Source organism: Python bivittatus, unplaced genomic scaffold, assembly GCF_059951505.1.
Source record: "Python bivittatus isolate LINGU-HERP-01145 unplaced genomic scaffold, Pbiv_v1 ctg000850_np1212, whole genome shotgun sequence".
NCBI lineage: Eukaryota > Metazoa > Chordata > Lepidosauria > Squamata > Pythonidae > Python > Python bivittatus.
In genome coordinates, this window is record NW_028277112.1 from 50,106,232 (window position 1) to 50,123,379 (window position 17,148).

Below are 17,148 nucleotides of genomic sequence, written 5' to 3' on the forward strand. Positions count from 1 at the left end.
AGAACAGGACGCTGGAACTATTCCAAAATAAGTGTGCAATGCTAAATCAGTGAACTAGTTGCTTTTGATCAAGTTTGCAATACAGTCCTTATCTCTGTCCCATCAGTGATACATCAACTTTGCCCAACCTGTAGATAACACTGTAAGGCAAAGGATGCCTTTGGATAATACCTAATGTGTTCATCAGAGAGGTTATATAGTCGAAAGTACATGTCCTCCTGGGTTAATCCAAAAATTGCAAAAAAGTTAATTTTGGAAGGAGAAAACATCTCTGTCTGACTTCATTGTTTTAAGGAAACACTGGCAATTGATTATTTGTCACCATAAAATGGTTTATTTGTTATTTTGATTGCCAATATCCTCTTGGCCTTTAAATATTTGGGGGATTAGAGATCCCTGTGATTATTCTTATTGGATCCACACCAAATAAAAAAAGCATCTCAGTGATTCAAAGATTCTCATAATGATCAAGAATGTGGAAGTTTCCAGAAAAGTTCTCAAATACACCAGATTTCCTGCAAGAAAGATAATCATGTCACACTTCTCTTTTCTTTTACCTACTTGATTTGCTTAGAAATGTCAGTGATGATGAACCTTTTGGGCTCGGCATGTCAAAAATTCAGAAAATGCCTAACTTGACTCTACTGGCATGTCACCCCCCCCCAAACAAAAGAGAAACAATTCTTTACGTATTCATTTATTTAAAAAAAAATACAGTCCAATCGTGTGGTGCTATGTATGATATAAAGAAATGTCAAATAATTACAAAATGAAATACGAGTTAAAACAAGACCAGTTTCTTTGGTAATTCAGACAGGGAGAATAGTTGTTGGGTGTTGGTGAACGCTGGTGTGTCACCCAAAATGCCATGGCGTGTCACCTTTGACATGCATGTCATAGGTTCGCCATCACTGGTATAGACCTTGACTACAGATAAGATTTGCAGAGAGGGAGCTGTTTAATAAATAACAGCTGGAGGGCATTAATACCAATACCTTTTTGGGGCTTCTGTCTCATCTGAATGTTCTTACCACTGAAGCTAATTTTCACTTGGACATGCTTTGGCAGCCATATTTACCTCATAAAATTGTGTGGAATGGTGGAGATTGGTAAAGTAGGTACTTTTCCAGAATTCTTAATAGGAAGACTAGAATAAAACACAAAGAATCCATAAATGAATATAGAATGGATGCATGCTAAGCTTATACAATCTTTTCATAGCATTATAAATAAAAATGAGATTAGCTGTTGAGAAAGCCAATACAATTTACCTGTCTTTTCTAACATCAGAAAAAATCAGTAAGCATCAGGTGTAAACCTATTATTTGCTACTGGACTGTTGAATCAGTCACTACACCCTTATAGACCTTTCCTTTTTTATTTCATTAAGTGGGAAAGTCCAAAGGTCTCTTATATTTTAGAACTACTGACCACTGATAAATGAGGAAGATGAAAATATACTAGATGCGAATTTTAATCCCTTTTTCTTGTTAACTTATCTTTATTATTGACTAACTTTAACAAGTAACTATGTCAGTATCTAGATGACACACTTATAACCCTTGACCTCTTTTGCTTTTTATAACTGAAGATAATCACTATCAATGGCTGGGATCTAGTCAGTATATTCTACTAACAATATTGTCTTTTTTAACCAACTGAAATTGTAAAAGGAGATGCAAACATTGCACATACCATTTTAAGATCATCTGCAAACCATTCCTTCTTAAAGCACTCAAAGTTTAGCCTGTACAAGGACACAAAACATCTTGGAGGGGAGAACCCACCAAGGCTTAAGTTAGTTCATAGAGAGTATGTCATGAATAGAAATGTACAAATATGTCTATTTTGGCTTTACTTAATTTTGTATATATGTTAAATTAAGTTGGTTGAACTTTTTTTTTAAACGTTGACACTAAAACCTGTTTGTATTTTGATCTATATTTCTCCAAATGTATCCACTGCTTGCAGTTTCACCTACTACACATTATTTTTGGAAACCATTTTTTCCTAATTTCTAAATTACTTTTCTTTTTACATATTATTTTCATTAATACAGTACTTACCCAAAAGGATGACTCTAAATATGTTAGTCACTAAACACACACACAGATGTAATGGAAAAAAAGTTAGTTAATAAAACTGTAAGCAATATAAAATCAATATAAGAATGTTATCTTTTCACTAACAATTTATTTTTCCACTAGCGTTTACATTTCCTATAATCTTCCCTGTTATTCCTTTCACCATCTTCTTTCATTTTGATTATCTTTTTCATTCTCAGCTTCTTTAAACTCAAATTGTCTTCATTTCCACCTGTGAAATTAGAAATTCAGCATTTTTAACTCAAATTGTTAATTCTCTGTCTACACCCTACTGCCCCTTGTGGTCATGAGGTGTTGAAGAGTCAGTGCCATTGGATCTGGACATCCAACAACATTGCCTTAATCTAATGACAAAGCAATGCTATACTAAGCTTCCTTAATTTTCTGATTATATGATTCCTACCAAGAACTGTTCGGAGCACAGTATTGCAACTTCAAATAGTGTTCAGATTCCTTGTTCACCACTACCTCTAGCACTTGCAGTTGTCCCCCCATTTGACAATAAGATCAGTATTCATGTCTCTAATAGTAATCTATAGTAATCTTTACTTCTGGTGAAAGATGCCTTTAAAATACATCCGTGACAAGCATTTGTCTTTTCCTTAACAAGACATCTGATCTATTCCAAATAATTCTCAGCCAACCCGTATTTAAATCTCTAGACTTTCCATATTAAGCTAGAGAGAAGTGTTCTTCTTGCATGGTTTTACATTTCAAGATCATATTGCAGTGGAAAAAATAAACCTAACAAACAAAATGGAGACTGCATCCTTTCCCCCATCTTTTAGATATGACCAGGGTCAAACCCAGTCCCTCTCTTTGCCTAATCCCATCAGACCCAAATTGACTCCCCCTGTCCCAAACAACCCCCCCCCCCCTGCAATCCCACCTGAATCAAGGAATAGAAGCCTCCTAACTCGCTTACAGCACAGCCCAAGGGCAGCCCTAAGAAGGGAGTTGCAACATAGTAACAAGCTGAGACACCCCAACCTTCCATCCTCTATCAGCCGATGACCTCAACATGCCATCTCCTTTAGCAATGAACTTCCCCAGCTCTGTTGCCCTCCTGAAAGGCCCATTTTGCCTAACAATAGAACTCACAGCAGGTACACTATCAAGGACCTGCTTAGCTTCCCCAAATTGACTAGCCAATCAGATCCCTACAACATCCTGCCTGTTGCCCTCAACTTCTGTAAAATTCTTTGCTTTCCCATTGTTCAGGATCCCTTTTTCTTGTAAAGCAGGCACCCAATGATCATTGCAATAAACCTGGTTCTTCTCAGTATTGTGCTCCTTACTTTGGCAAAATTCCACAACAATATACCATGGCAATTTTGTATCGTTTTCAGGGATTAGTATAATGTATGAGCCTTAATTTGTATAATCTCCTTTTGACTATGCTTACAATTCACTTCATTTTTAGAACTATGTGACTGTATTAAGTATAAATAAGTCAAACAGGTAATGTAGATAAGAAATCGGCTTACTTTCACGTACACCTAAAAAGGCATATTGTACTTTGATGGCATCTCAAAGTAAATGCTCCCCCTTCTTCTTATCTTCTTCCCTTTACTGCCATTTTAACAGCAAGGGGCATATAATGACACCCACTTTCCACAACTCAGCAAATGAATGTGGTGCTTCATGTCTTCTCTGTCTTTCCTCTCCCTCTTACTTAGCTCCCTTCTGCACATCCTGTACAGCTCATCTGTCTCTTTCAAATTCCGTACTTAAAATTATTCTGGTTACAATTTCCCTCTGAGCTTTCATTATTATATTCTTAGCAAATTGAAGATGACCTTTTCGTTTCAAAATAAAATTACCTGGGGGGGGGGGACATATCCCTGTCAGGTAAATATAATACATGTTGTTTTGTTCAGGATTTTCTCTAATATACAGTTTTTAAAATTATTGGTACACTGCATTGCAAATTTAGAGAGCTGTATATTTTGAAACATAACCAAATTCTGTGTCCTCACCTGAAAGGTTGAAGCTGCAAAAATCTGCAAAACCAGAGGTCCAATCCAGAATTGTAGCCATAAGAGACAAGAAGCAGGAATAGAAGGTGGGCAGCCAAGGACACATAGGTGCAGGAAAATGGGGCAAGGCAGAGATAGAAGAGTATTCTCTGTCAATCTAGGAATCAAACACCAGAGAGTTCCACAAGATGGTCTGTGTTATAAACCCTGGAGTCCAAGAGCACAATAAGGATACAGGAATGTAGGTCTGATGCTGGAGAATTGTCTTCAATGGAAAGCAAAGTCCTGGAGACTGCTTGTTTCCTGAAATAGCCAATAGGTCACCTCTGCTCTGTGATGTCCTCTGAAGTTGCCATATGTTCTGGGATTAGGTACACTGCCAGGATCTGGCCCCTCATTATCTGAGTTGGCCTTCAGTCCTCTGCTTCAGGAGCAGATTGCCTGTTGGCTCCTGAGCCTGGTAGTCTGTTAGATCAGACCCTGTAGCCTATGACTCTGAGTACTGTATATTATAACATCATGGAAGAAAGTCTACCTGATCACAAAATGATTGCTATGGTGTATGTGAGCAGACACAAAATATCTGTTCCCTAGAAGCCCTAAATGATCCCTATCGTCAACCCACCTATTTTTTTTCTGGCAGATACAAACACATCTCAACAAAGCAGTGGTGTGCAGCCATCATTCCCAGTCAGCATGGCCTAACTCAGTGTTGTGCAAACTTGGCCACTTTAAGATGATCATCTTAAAGTGGCCAAGTTTGGACAACACTGGCCTAACTGTATCTGATTCTATAGTCCAGATATAGAAACTTGGGGCCTTCCAGCAGCTGCTGCTGTATTACAACTCCCAATATTGCTAAACATTGGCCATGCTCTCTTGGGTGGATGGGAGCTGGGAAATCAGTAACCTCTGTGGGATCATAGATTCCCTATTCCTGTTTTGAACACTGACTTTTGAGGATTAATCAATGCTTATTAAATGTTTGCTAGTGGCAGGATTTTTTGAGATTGTTTTCTTATACATTAAATTTGGTTGCAAAGACAAGACAATTATTGGCAATGTAACATATTTAACAGGCATAGTGTGATGTAAGCATTAAAATCTTTCCATATAACCATAAACCAATACTAAAAAACCTTGTCCACATTAATTGTCAGTGTTTTGCTTAATGTTGCTTAACCTAAAGGAAATCAGGCACTGAGTATGTAGGTATGTATTTAGATTTTGTTATGCAGTGCCCCCTTCTGGCAAGAAACATGATACATCATACAAATGTAGGAGGTAGAATGATAATTTTTTGTTCATAGGATTCTCTGTCTTTAATTCTCCCCTCTTTGTTAGGAGAGATTCCTTAATGCTAGGAGGCAGATACAGAAAATTCAGCAAAGCTCCCATTTTTCTGTATACAGATTCCAGAAGCCCAATTCCAACATCCACAGATCGCAGAAACAAAATGTCACAAAATATTCACAAAAATATTCACTAACATTGATATTATTCAAAACTTTGCTAATTCCTAGCCAAGAATAATTAAGAATCGCTCATTCTTAATCAAGCTACAGGCTCCTCCTATGAGAGTCCTGTTGTTGAGTGGCAGGTTGGGTATCCTTTTTCCAAGTTACTGAAAATGCAGTGGTAGCTATATTGGCCACAAGAATGCTCAAAGTTAAAAATCCACAGAAGCAATAATTTATTAACCATTTTAATAGTTGTAAGATGTTGAACAGATTAAAACTCTTAAACATGCTAAATAGTAACAGAAATTTTTAAAAAGATGAGGAAAATTGTGCATACTTATGAGCAATTTGGATGTTTACTGATATATGTGGAACAAAAGAGGTGTTGAGTTATAGCAAGGGCACTCTCTGAGAAGTCTAGAAAGATACAGTTCTCTTACAGAGGAAACACTGTGAAGGGCTTCTTTTGAATATCTTAATGCAATTAAGAATATCTGGCTGGGGAATTCTGGGAGTTGAAGTCCACACATCTTAAAGTTGCCAAAGTTGAGAATCACTGTCTTAATGCATGAACCAAAGTGGTGTAGTGGCTAAGGTGGACTTACAACTGGGAAACCGGTTCAAGTCCTCTGTCAGCCATGGAAGATCATGGGGTGACATTAGTCGGTACCTCTCAGCCCAACCTGTCCCCTATGGAAAAAATGGGAAGAAGTAGTTTATGTATACAGTTCTGAGCTCCTTGAAGAAAGGCAAGGTCTAATTTTAATAAATGTTTAGATATACATACATATTCAAAAAAATAAAGTCTTACTGGAACTTACATTCAACTATGTGGGGACTGGAGTATAGTCTGGTCAGAAAGGAACTAAAAAAGGGATTTGGGAGTGGGAGAGGAAACAGCACTACTTCCAATCTCCCCTCCTGAAAGATGAACATCAGAATAATTGTTATAATACATAATAATTATATATTAAATTGTTAAAAACACTTTATAATCATTACATTGTAGAGACATACAACCTGAGGCTCTAGGGCCACATTGGCCCCTTGGCTGCAACCTCTGTAGTCTGCCAAAAGCTGCTGTCAAACTGTGAATTAATCACCTAAGGAATTAATCATGTTGCTGATTAATTAAATGAAGTTTACTTTTTGATAGGGCTTGGCTCCCCCACTTGTTAGAGGTGGGATCTTGGTTTGCATTCAATGCCAAGCACAGTCTTCAGGGTGAGCAAGATTTATATATTATCTCTCTTAGAGATAATAATGTATTCAGATAAGATTGCTTTCTTAAGCACCTAGCTCTTTTAAAGCACAATGTTTATACAGTATATATTTTTTCAGAGCATTCTAAGATTTACTTTTCTTAATTTAATCCTTCCTTCTGACCATTTTATCTACTTCCCCATGAAATGGCTGTTTCTCACTGGACAAACTACTAGAGGCAGAAAAATGGCTACATAAAGAAGTGCTTTGAAGTAGTGAAAAGGATGAATGTGGTTCCCCTTATTCCCTCTCATTCTATACTTTAAAACATAATCCCTTTATGCTTTACAGAAACCAATATTGATGTAAGAGCTGGAGCATTTAACACATGATATGTAAGAAAATTTGGGCTGGGTCAGATCAAAGCAGTGCTAACTTTTTCCACTGGCTGAGTAGATGTCTATCAGGAACCTATAAGCAGGACATGAGCAAAATGGCATTATCTCAGTTATATACCCCAGCAGCTGGAATTGAAAGGCATAGTACTTCTGATAATTAGAGGAAATATATAGCTATAAGGGCTAATATATATTGATAGCTATTGCCAGGGCTAGCTTTAGACATTCTGGCACACTAGGCAAAGTCATATTCTGCCTCCCCCCCGCCCCCCATGATTTGGCTCATCTTCCAATTTTGTTAGGAATTTCGAAAGGCGCCCTCTTGTGTTTTTTTTTTTCTTTTGAGTTTTTGAGCTTTATACTTATGATTTTCAGCCTTGGACATTTTTTTCCTTTTCTTGAATGTTTTCACCCATTTACACAGTAAATAATTCTAATTACATCAGCACCCATTGTTGTCATGTGGCAACAATTCTGCGAAACTATATTTAACCCTCAAATCAGCGTGCTGGCTCACAGAGTGTGCCGTTACTGCTTTTTGCTTTTTTATTGTGTTTTTCCTAACTCCTTTCAATTTTGGTGCCCCTTAAAATTTGGCACCCCTTGGCTGGTGCCTACTCAACCTTAGCCAACAGCCAATCCTGGCTATTGCCTAACTCCCTTTTAAAGCTATCTAAATTGCTGTCTCTTAGTGCAGCTGGTAGTAGCAAATACATTTTGATTAACTTTTTGATGTTTTTATTTCCCTCTTCTATAACTTTCTCTCTAAACTCTCTTCTATAACGCTGACTTGTTCAGGTATAGGGACCAAAAATGTAGATGGTATTCCATGGATAGTTATTTGTCACATTTGTATAAAGGCATTATAATGTTGGCAGTTTTTCCTAATGTTTCCCAGCATAAATTTTGCCTTTTTCACAATTGCTGCATACTGAATTGCTAGGTCAGTTGACTATTCACCACCAACATGAATCACTGCCTGGTCAGTTATGACTAGTACAGAACATGCCAGCATACTAGCATAATATCTGGGCATTAGCAGTTTGCACAGGTTATCCACATTTTCCAGTTGAATTAGCACATTGCTACAGTCAGCCATGGTTTAATTGTAATTTCTGTTATTGTTTTATCTTCTATCTTTGAACTGTATTTATTTATTTATTTGCTAATCTTTTCACTGTTCATCATTTTTCCCACTTTTTTTAGCGGAAACATGGGACATAAAATAAAGAAATGAATCCAATACTCCCCATATGAGTTATTTTTTGTTCTAGGATAAAATGGAAAGATTACAGAATGTTTACTAGATTGTTCAAATTTTACTTTCACAGTAGATCTTGATGCAAGAAGGGGGAGATTTTATATATATAAAAAATCCCCTCTTACCCTTATGGATGGTATGTGTCTTTCTCAATCTTGGGTCCTCTACCAGAGGCCTGGGAGTTTGAGGGTTCTGCACAGTATCTTAGCTGTTCCTAGCACTGCACTCTTCTGGACAGAGAGCTCTGATGCTGTTCCTGGGATCTGTTGGAGCCCTTCTCCCAGCTTAGGAGTCACAGCCCCGAGTGCTCCTACCACCACTGGGACCACTTTGCCCTTGACTTTCCACATCCTCTCTAGTTCCTCCTTCAGGCCCTGGTACATCTCCAGCTTCTCATACTCCTTCTTCCAGCTGCTGTCACTTGGCACTGCTACATCTATCACCACTGCTGTCTTCTGGTCCTTGTCTACTACCACAATGTCTGGTTGATTGGCCAGTATGCGCCTGTCTGTCTGGATCTGGAAGTCCCACAGGATCTTAGTCCTGCTGCTCTCCACAACCTTCTGTGGAATCTCCCATCTGGACTTCAGAGGGTCTATCTCATACACTGTGCAGATATTCCTGTACACAATGCCAGCTACTTGGTTGTGCTGTTCAGTGTATGCTGTTCCTGTCTGCATCTTACACCCTGCCACTATGTGTTGGATTGTCTCTGAGGCCTTTCTGCACAGTCTGCACCTTGGGTCCTGTCTTGTGTTCATAGAAGACCTCTGCTTCTATGGATCTGGTGCTTAGTGCCTCTTCTTGTGCTGCTATGATCAGTGCCTCAGTGCTGTCTTTTAGTTCAGCCCTTTCCAGCCACTAATAGGATTTCCCAATGTCAGCCACCTCAGCTATCTGTCAGTGGTACATCCCCTGCAGGGGCTTGTCTTGCCATGGTACTTCCTCCACTTGTCTTCCACAGTCCCATTGAGTTCTTGAGGAAGGTCCTTAGTGTCCTGTTGACTTTGTATAGCACCAGGCATTCACAGATCCATGAGTGTGGCATTGAGTCGTAGGCTTTCCTGTAGTCAATCCAGGCTGTGCTCAGATTGGTCTGCCTAGACCTTGGGTCTCGGGCGACTGATCTATCTATGAGCAACTGGTGTTTTGAGCCTCTGGTGTTGTTCCCAATGCCCTTCTGAGCTGTGCTCATGTACTGGCCCATATGGTCTTGTAGCTTGGTGGCTAGGATGCATGATAGAACTTTCTATGTTGTGGGGAGGCAGGTTATTGGCCAGCAGTTGGATGGTGCTGTTCCCTTGTGAGGGTCTTTCATGATCAGCACTGTCCTTTGCGTTAGCCAGTCTGGGTGGGAGCCTGCTGCTAGCAGCTGGTTCATCTGTGCTGCTAGGTGTTCATGCACTGCTGTTAGTTTCTTTCATCAGTAGGTGTGGATTGTCTGGGCCAGGTGCTGTCCAGCTCTTCATGTTCTTGACCTGCTGTTGGATGTCTGCTACTGTGATGGTGACTGGTTCCTGTTCTGGGAGATTGCTGTGGTCTGCTTTCAGGTCCTGCAGCCACTTTGCATTGGGGTTATGTGTCTTCTCTTTCTCCCATATGTTCTTCCAGTACTATGCAGTTTCTGCTGCTGATGGCTCTGCTGTTACTCTGTTGTTGGACTGCAGTTGGGAGTACACCTTGGATGGTTCTTTGGAGAACAGGGCATTTATCTTCTTGGCCTTTGCTTCTCTAGTGTATCTCCTTAGCCTGGCAGCCAGTGCTGTGAGCCTTTGTTTAGCAGTCTCTAGGGCTTCAGATGGAGTCAGGCCCATGTATTTTTTCTGTAGCCAAGTCTTATTGTTAATCTCCATACCCTTCTGTAGTTCCACCAGCTGACTGACTTCTTTCCGAGTTGTCTTGATCTTAGCCTCCAATCTCATTTTCGGGGGGGGGGGTATATACTGCTGTTCTTCTTGACCGTGTAGCCAAGAAGGTCACTGCCACCCCCTCCATTATAGAGCACAGCAGCTGTGTGTGTATGTGTGTGTGTGTGTACCAAAAATGTTAAGCAAGAGAGCAAAACAAAGCCACTTCCCCTGTCTGAAAGGTAAGGGCTAACCCCCGCCCTGCTTTTTGTATGTGAACTAAAAAGCAATGGCTTTTAGTTCACTGGACTATGAACCTGGGTGTGTCATATTCAAACATCAAAACAGAAGAAAGCTATTACATTTGTACACATTTACTGGCTTCAATCTCTAACATACCATTAACTGTGGGATACATTTAAAAAGCTGTTACACTGAGCCATATTTATCTGGCTTTAATCTTTCAATGGTTATTTACTGTGGGCTGCTTCAATGCATCCCATCTGTTCTAAGCAGAAATAATGTCCACACTGATGGAGGCAGGGCAGAATGTAGACCCGCAATGCAATGCAAAGATTGCTTTTGCCATGAGGACACAGGAGGTTGTGAAATTACTGCAATCACTGAGGGCCCTAGGAGAAGGGACTCTAACTTAGTAGTAAATAACATGATGCATCACACCAAGAATGTCCCGGAACGGTATTTCCAGTTTATAGTTCTGAGGTAAGAGAATGGAGTTACACAACACACTGCTTAGCAAGAAGTAATCCAGGATGCAAATAAATCAGGCATATAGAGAATGGCAGTGTTAATCCTATAATTGCCTATTGTGTGTGTGGGGGGGGGGACAGATCCAGTTTACACATTAAGATAGTGATGATTATGTGCCATCAAATTGTTTTTGACTCCTGGTGACCACAAAGATATTCTCCATGACACATTAAGATAAGCCATAGTTTATTGATTAAACCATAATTGGCCAAGTTCAAACAAACAGTAAGAACACATTAGATAATGTTTTTAATTAAACTAGGGTTTTAATTTTGACAAAAATTGCTTCCATAAATTGTATGTTCTTATTTAAAAAAATGGCAGTTGAGCATATTTTGAGGTCACATTTAAGATCACGTAGCTTCTGATCTGTTTTGTTTAATAAATAAAGCTATGTACTGGTTTTCAAGAACAATAAAAAGGGGAGGGGGAAATCCCAAGGCATCAATTGATTGCTTGGTATTATCTGGCATACTGGTGATGAAGTTACCAAAACACCCTGCCTCCCCTTTGTTGCCATTTATGGTGAGCCCAGAGAACATTGTGCAAATGAGATATTTATTATTTAACCCGCATAGGTGTTTAAATTGTAGTATGCAAACTTTCAAAACATGAAAAACTCTTCCTTAGGCTCAATATCTAAAGATAGAAAGGTATGCTTCTATGTTTTTGTCCACGCTCTGTTTATGTTAAGATAAAAAGGGGGGGGGGGACTGAATTAGAGTTAGCTTAAACACAAATGACTTGCTCCATACGTTGCTCCATTAGCTCCATCTTCACAGTTTTAATACAATATGTTATTTCGATACAGTGATATTTATATAATATGCTCAGATTCTTAATATTCTATTATGTAGGTACCTTAGAGTATTAAATGTAGATAAGAGAGAAGAAAAGAAAAAGTGGATATTCTATTAATAATAATTACAGTTTCAAATTATTTCACTTTTCTTTAAAATTAAATATAATTAATATATAATGAAATGAAAAAAATGAAGGAAGAGCCTGCATCAAAGTATTCGTTTTACAATAATAGTTTCAGTCTTAAGGTAAATTACTTGTTATTAGAATCTCCATTGTGTTGTTGCATAATGTATATATGTGCTTGTGTATGTATATTCAATATGAATATGGATGTATGTGTTTTTGTACCTGTTAATAAAAGAAAAATAAATGAAAACAAATTTAGCAATTTTGAAATACTAACAAAATGTAAAAAGGGCAAAAAAGAAGATAAAAAACAGGGGAAAAAAAGAAGCTGTTGAGTTTCTGTCTTCCCCTCTTTTATACATCTGCTAGTTTGCAATGTTTATAAAGATCAAACAAGAGTCTTGATAATCTAAAATTAATCTAACATTGACAAAGTATTCTTTATGTAGGTTTTGCAACATCAGAATGTCCAGTGATGGAGCTAAGTAATTTTAGAACCTGCCTAAATTAATGTTTTATGGAAACCTGAGTTTAGACAGCCATGTGTTTTACATGAATTATGAAGTATAACTAATATTTCTTCCACCTATATGCTTACATTTTTCATGTACAACTGATGTTAAAGCAAAACCAACTGTTTGACAAATTTCATTTGAACAAAAATACTCCAAATATGTGCATTTTGTGTTTTAAGCTGATTTCAGTTATAGCCATCATCATAACTATATGAATCAAATGGAATGTGTTTCTACTGCCCAGATCCTAAACATGTTTATTTGAGAATAGACACCATTCTATTGCAGAAAAGGATAATGTAGAAATTATGTGGTTATCAGGGCTGTTTGCTGCTGTACTCATTAGTTCAATAGTACTTGCAGGACCCTGAATTGCAAGGCCATGGACTTTAGCCATAAGGTCCAGCCCTAACTACATTTCTGACAATATCATTACAGCTTAATGTTACCTAAAAATAAAAAATAAAAAAAAATGTTTATCATCTCATTACAAAACTGTAGTGAGAATTTTTTTTTTCTGAGCAGTGGCTTCAAGGGGACTTGCTAAACACTTAACACTTAACACTTCTAGTTCAGTGTTATTTTTATTTCAGTTGGTAATAACTCATTTGAACTTATAGAATGCACACAGTTCTGAACTTTCTTGTAAAGTCAGTCAGCCTGAATGGAGATTTCATCATCAATAACATGTTTTTAGTTAAGTTGATATCTCAGTGTAAGAGTACTGTTTGTCTGTTTCTAGTTGAAGTATCCAAAATGGAAAGCTCAAGAACAGAGTTTTTGTAAGTCTAGCTTCTACAAAGTCATTAAACTGCAAAACATTTGGAAAACTATGTTATGCTCAGATGAAAGGTTATAGCCATATTTCCTGTATGATTATATGCATATTTATCAGTAGATTAAATATGATGTATGGATTCCATACTCTGCAAAATTCCAATTCAACTCTTTATAAATATATAAAAACACACATGTTGAAATTTATTTTGGAGGAACAGAATAAATTTAAAAACTTCAAACATTTTATTAATTATTCTTAATATAGTAACACTAAACATTTGTGTTAAATTCTAAATTTAATTGGGCTGTATCCAAGATTATATGAGCATCCAACAGAATGTTATAACTGAATACAATCAATCAATATAAAACAAATATAAAACAATGTTTAATAAAAATAAATAAAAGGATGACCAACCTTAAGACTCTTTTTTTATTAGGATGACATTTGTATGCATCTCATTTATTATTTCTTACCATTTCTGACCTGCAAACTGATTACAAACAAAATCTGAATTAAGGTAATTTCATAGCCAGTTTTCAGTTTTAGTTTATTAAAAAATCCTATTTCTTTTTTAATGATAAAGCTATCTAGCATCAGAAGGTATATAAAGAAAGACAAGTTCTTATAGCCGTAATAACTTTTCCAGTTTTAAGTAGAAACACTCATGTAATAAATTGATTTTTTTTACATCCACTTTCAGTGTTCAAGACTTTTGTAAAGTACCTATAGTTTGTTTTTTTTAAGTTTAAATGTTAAAGCACATTTAATATGTGATCATATTAAAGTAATGGTCAGAACAAACTCTAATGTGCATACAATAATAAACCCAATGATTTGTTTCATTAAAACGACACAGATATAGATATCCCCAGAGTTTTCACTACCATTCAGCTAAACTTTTCTGTTGCAATGCAGACCCTCTACAGTAGTACACCCTCCCCCTTGACATCAGGTTCACATTCCCCTACACCCCCCAACATTCAATAAGTAACTAAAGATGGAGCTCTTCTGTAGGGCTTTTCCCTAGTGTATGGATCCTAGCAGGGATTTTGTTGGCTGTTGTTAAATATTTAATTTTTAAACTCATTGTGATGTTTTAATGCTGTATTTAAGTCTTGTTATCAGGGACGTTTTATGCTGTTGCTGTAAACCACCTTGAGTCACTTTGTTGAAATCAGCAATGCAGAAGTTTAATAATAAAATATTCCTTGTGGTATGGCTGCAACAAACCAAGCATTTGTGTTAGGTGTGCTATCTGTGAGCAACATGGAAAAAACAACTTGTATATTAACACTTATTTATGTTATAAATTATTTATGTTATAAATTTATGTTATTAAATTATATCATTTAATTTGAAGTGTCCAGCAGTGCACAATAGGTTCAAAAACAAATGAACACAAAGCAAAAGAGGAACCAATAATACTAGCAGCACATTGTGGAATACAAACATTAAAATAGCAAACATTCATGCAGACTCACAAATCACCCTGGCTCTAGGCCTGTTGGAAAATCAAGGTTTTAAAGGTTTCCTGAAAATCTACAGGCTTGGGGCCAATGGATCGGGGGTGGGGGGAGGGTGGGGAGGATATGCGCGTGTGTGTTATTGGTATTCTTGAGGGCAGTAGCAGTGATACTGTTGGCACCGTTTTGTTGATGTCACCCTGCCCAATCTTACAAGATGGTCACCCTGCCCAATCTTACAAACATGTCACCCTGCCCAATCTTACAAGATGGTCAGAAACAATATAAATAATAGAATATGTTCAATAAAAAGCATTTCAGCAGAGTTCCAGGTGAATAGCAAAGATATATAAAGCTGTGGCATTCACTGGGTTAGTCATAGATGCTGACAGTAATTTGCTGATTTAGATTTTTTTTTTTACTAGTATCAGAATACACATATTTTCAAGTCCAGTCATGTTGGGTTTTCACAAAATATTTCACAATGTTTTCCTCATTTATTTGGTGTCAGTGATTGTGTTCCATGGAAATCACAAGACTTCTGACTTACAATGAGTTAGCAATTACACTGATTTCATCATAAAACCCAGTATAAGTCTTTTATATGGATTATAAGCAGTGGCAAATGAAAGAAGCCAGTGGCAATGAAGAATCCTAATGTATTTTATAGTTACTAAAGTAGTTGGCTGAATTATGAAATAATAAATGAAAGTAAAACATTTCTTAAGAGTTAATCTAAACCATCTTGGATAGAGATGTTGTGTGTTGATATGGTTAAGTATGCATTCTAAACAAAGTGGTATCTTTGATTTCCTTTGCTTGTTTGGCATTCCATTTATCTGTAATACAATATCCCCATTAATGAGAGATGAGATGAGAATGAAATTTGTGGTTGCTTAAACCCACATCATACAGAATAGCTTTTTTTGTTTTCCTGTTACACTATTGACTGCCTGGAATAATTGCTGAAATATCTCAGGCCCCAGATCTGGCTGTCCAGAATGAATATGAGAACATGTGTTAATTGGAGATGTTGCTGTTTGTTGCATAGCCCTCATCTATTGTGTGGCCTTAATTGGGTCAGATTCTTCAGAAGTGGTGTCCTGTGCTATTTCTTTCCCACAATTTCATTTATTACATGGGATTTAGAATGGCAAACACCTGCAAACTGCAAAAGAAGGGACGAAATAGACCATAAGCGCACATAAACATCTGCCTACATTAATTTATATGAGTTAACCAAAAATTTGAAATAATTTAAACAGAAAAATATTTCATTATAAAAGGAAGGCTTTGGCCTGGGGAAGTGTGCATGTCTATTCAACCTGTTCAAGTGCTGATTTCGTGGCATCTGTATTATTTATAAAATAAAATCTTTATTTCAGTTTGTTTGGCCCAAATAGTCTTCCCAGCGAAGGGCATGTTCAGACAGAGGACTGTTCTCTAACAGATCCTGAAATTGAAGTATAACTCTGTAAAGGCATGCTGATCCTATGGATTTCATTGGTCTGACTAAGTAACTGCTTTCGCTGTTAACAATTTAGTCACCAAAATCTTCTCTGCTGTTTCTACATGCCATTTAGGGGAGATGATGATGGTGATGTTTTGACAAAGATTTTATTGATAAAATAGTGGACCTTTACAATTTGAATGGTGTGTAGTGTGCACTAAGATGATCTGCATTGCGCTCTTAAAATCCTGCTTCCAGTAAAGAAAAAGCCTGTGGAAAGAGACATCTTGCAATGAAATGTGTTTGGAATTATTTTGGAATAACAATAATATTCTGAGTCAGTGTTTCTTAAACTTTTTTCTCTCAGACTCCTTCCCACTTTTAAAAATTATGGAGGACCCCAAAAGAGCTGTTGTATGTATGGAGTATATCTATCGATATTTACTGTATTAAAAATTAAAATTTACACATTTGCTGCCGCTACCGCTTCTCACGATTGTTTGATGGGATTTTAATATTGTTTATTATTTTTCAAAATAGCCTGGCAAATGATTTTGATTTTGGGGACCCCTGAGAGGGTCTTGGAGGGCTCCCAGGGGTCTTAGGACCACACTTTTAAGAAATTCTGTTCTGAGTGATCTTTGAGGGAGAGGGAAAACTCCGTTTAGCCCCAGGTTGTTCAACTTACTCGGAAGCTACTGAATTCAGTTCCTCCTCTCCCGTAAACGCGCTTAAGACTGCACGGGAGCCCCTAAACGTCGGAAGGCGCAACATCGCCAGGCGGTTCAGAAAGAAAGGTTTCCGCCTCGGCCTCGGCCTGGGCCGAGCCCCGAGGCCACACCGGCCCAACGGAAGGCCTCTCCGCGCTGCTTAGCGCCGCCTAGTGAAACGCTTTCGGCGGCGGGTCGCCTCGCCTCTTTCCCCGGTGCCGCCACCGCCTCCTGGGCGGGCCCCGGATCCGCCTCCAGTTGCTTGCGGGGCT

The 17,148-nt window shown here is 37.7% G+C and overlaps 1 long non-coding RNA gene across 3 annotated transcripts; it reads right to left on the minus strand.

Annotated features, from left to right (window-relative positions):
• Nucleotides 1-289: 289 nt before the first annotated feature.
• Nucleotides 290-17,064, minus strand: LOC112540110 (uncharacterized). Of its 3 annotated transcripts, XR_015793707.1 has the most exons (7): nt 16,855-17,063; nt 13,668-13,743; nt 6,150-6,234; nt 4,085-4,241; nt 1,696-2,316; nt 1,079-1,147; nt 290-515 (listed from the first exon to the last, which is right to left on the minus strand). It is a non-coding gene; the product is annotated as an uncharacterized LOC112540110 (long non-coding RNA). The 3 variants fall into 3 exon arrangements; XR_015793706.1 differs by having other exon boundaries at nt 1,079-2,316; nt 16,855-17,064; XR_003084186.2 differs by lacking the exon at nt 290-515 and having other exon boundaries at nt 725-2,316; nt 16,855-17,057.
• Nucleotides 17,065-17,148: the final 84 nt, after the last annotated feature.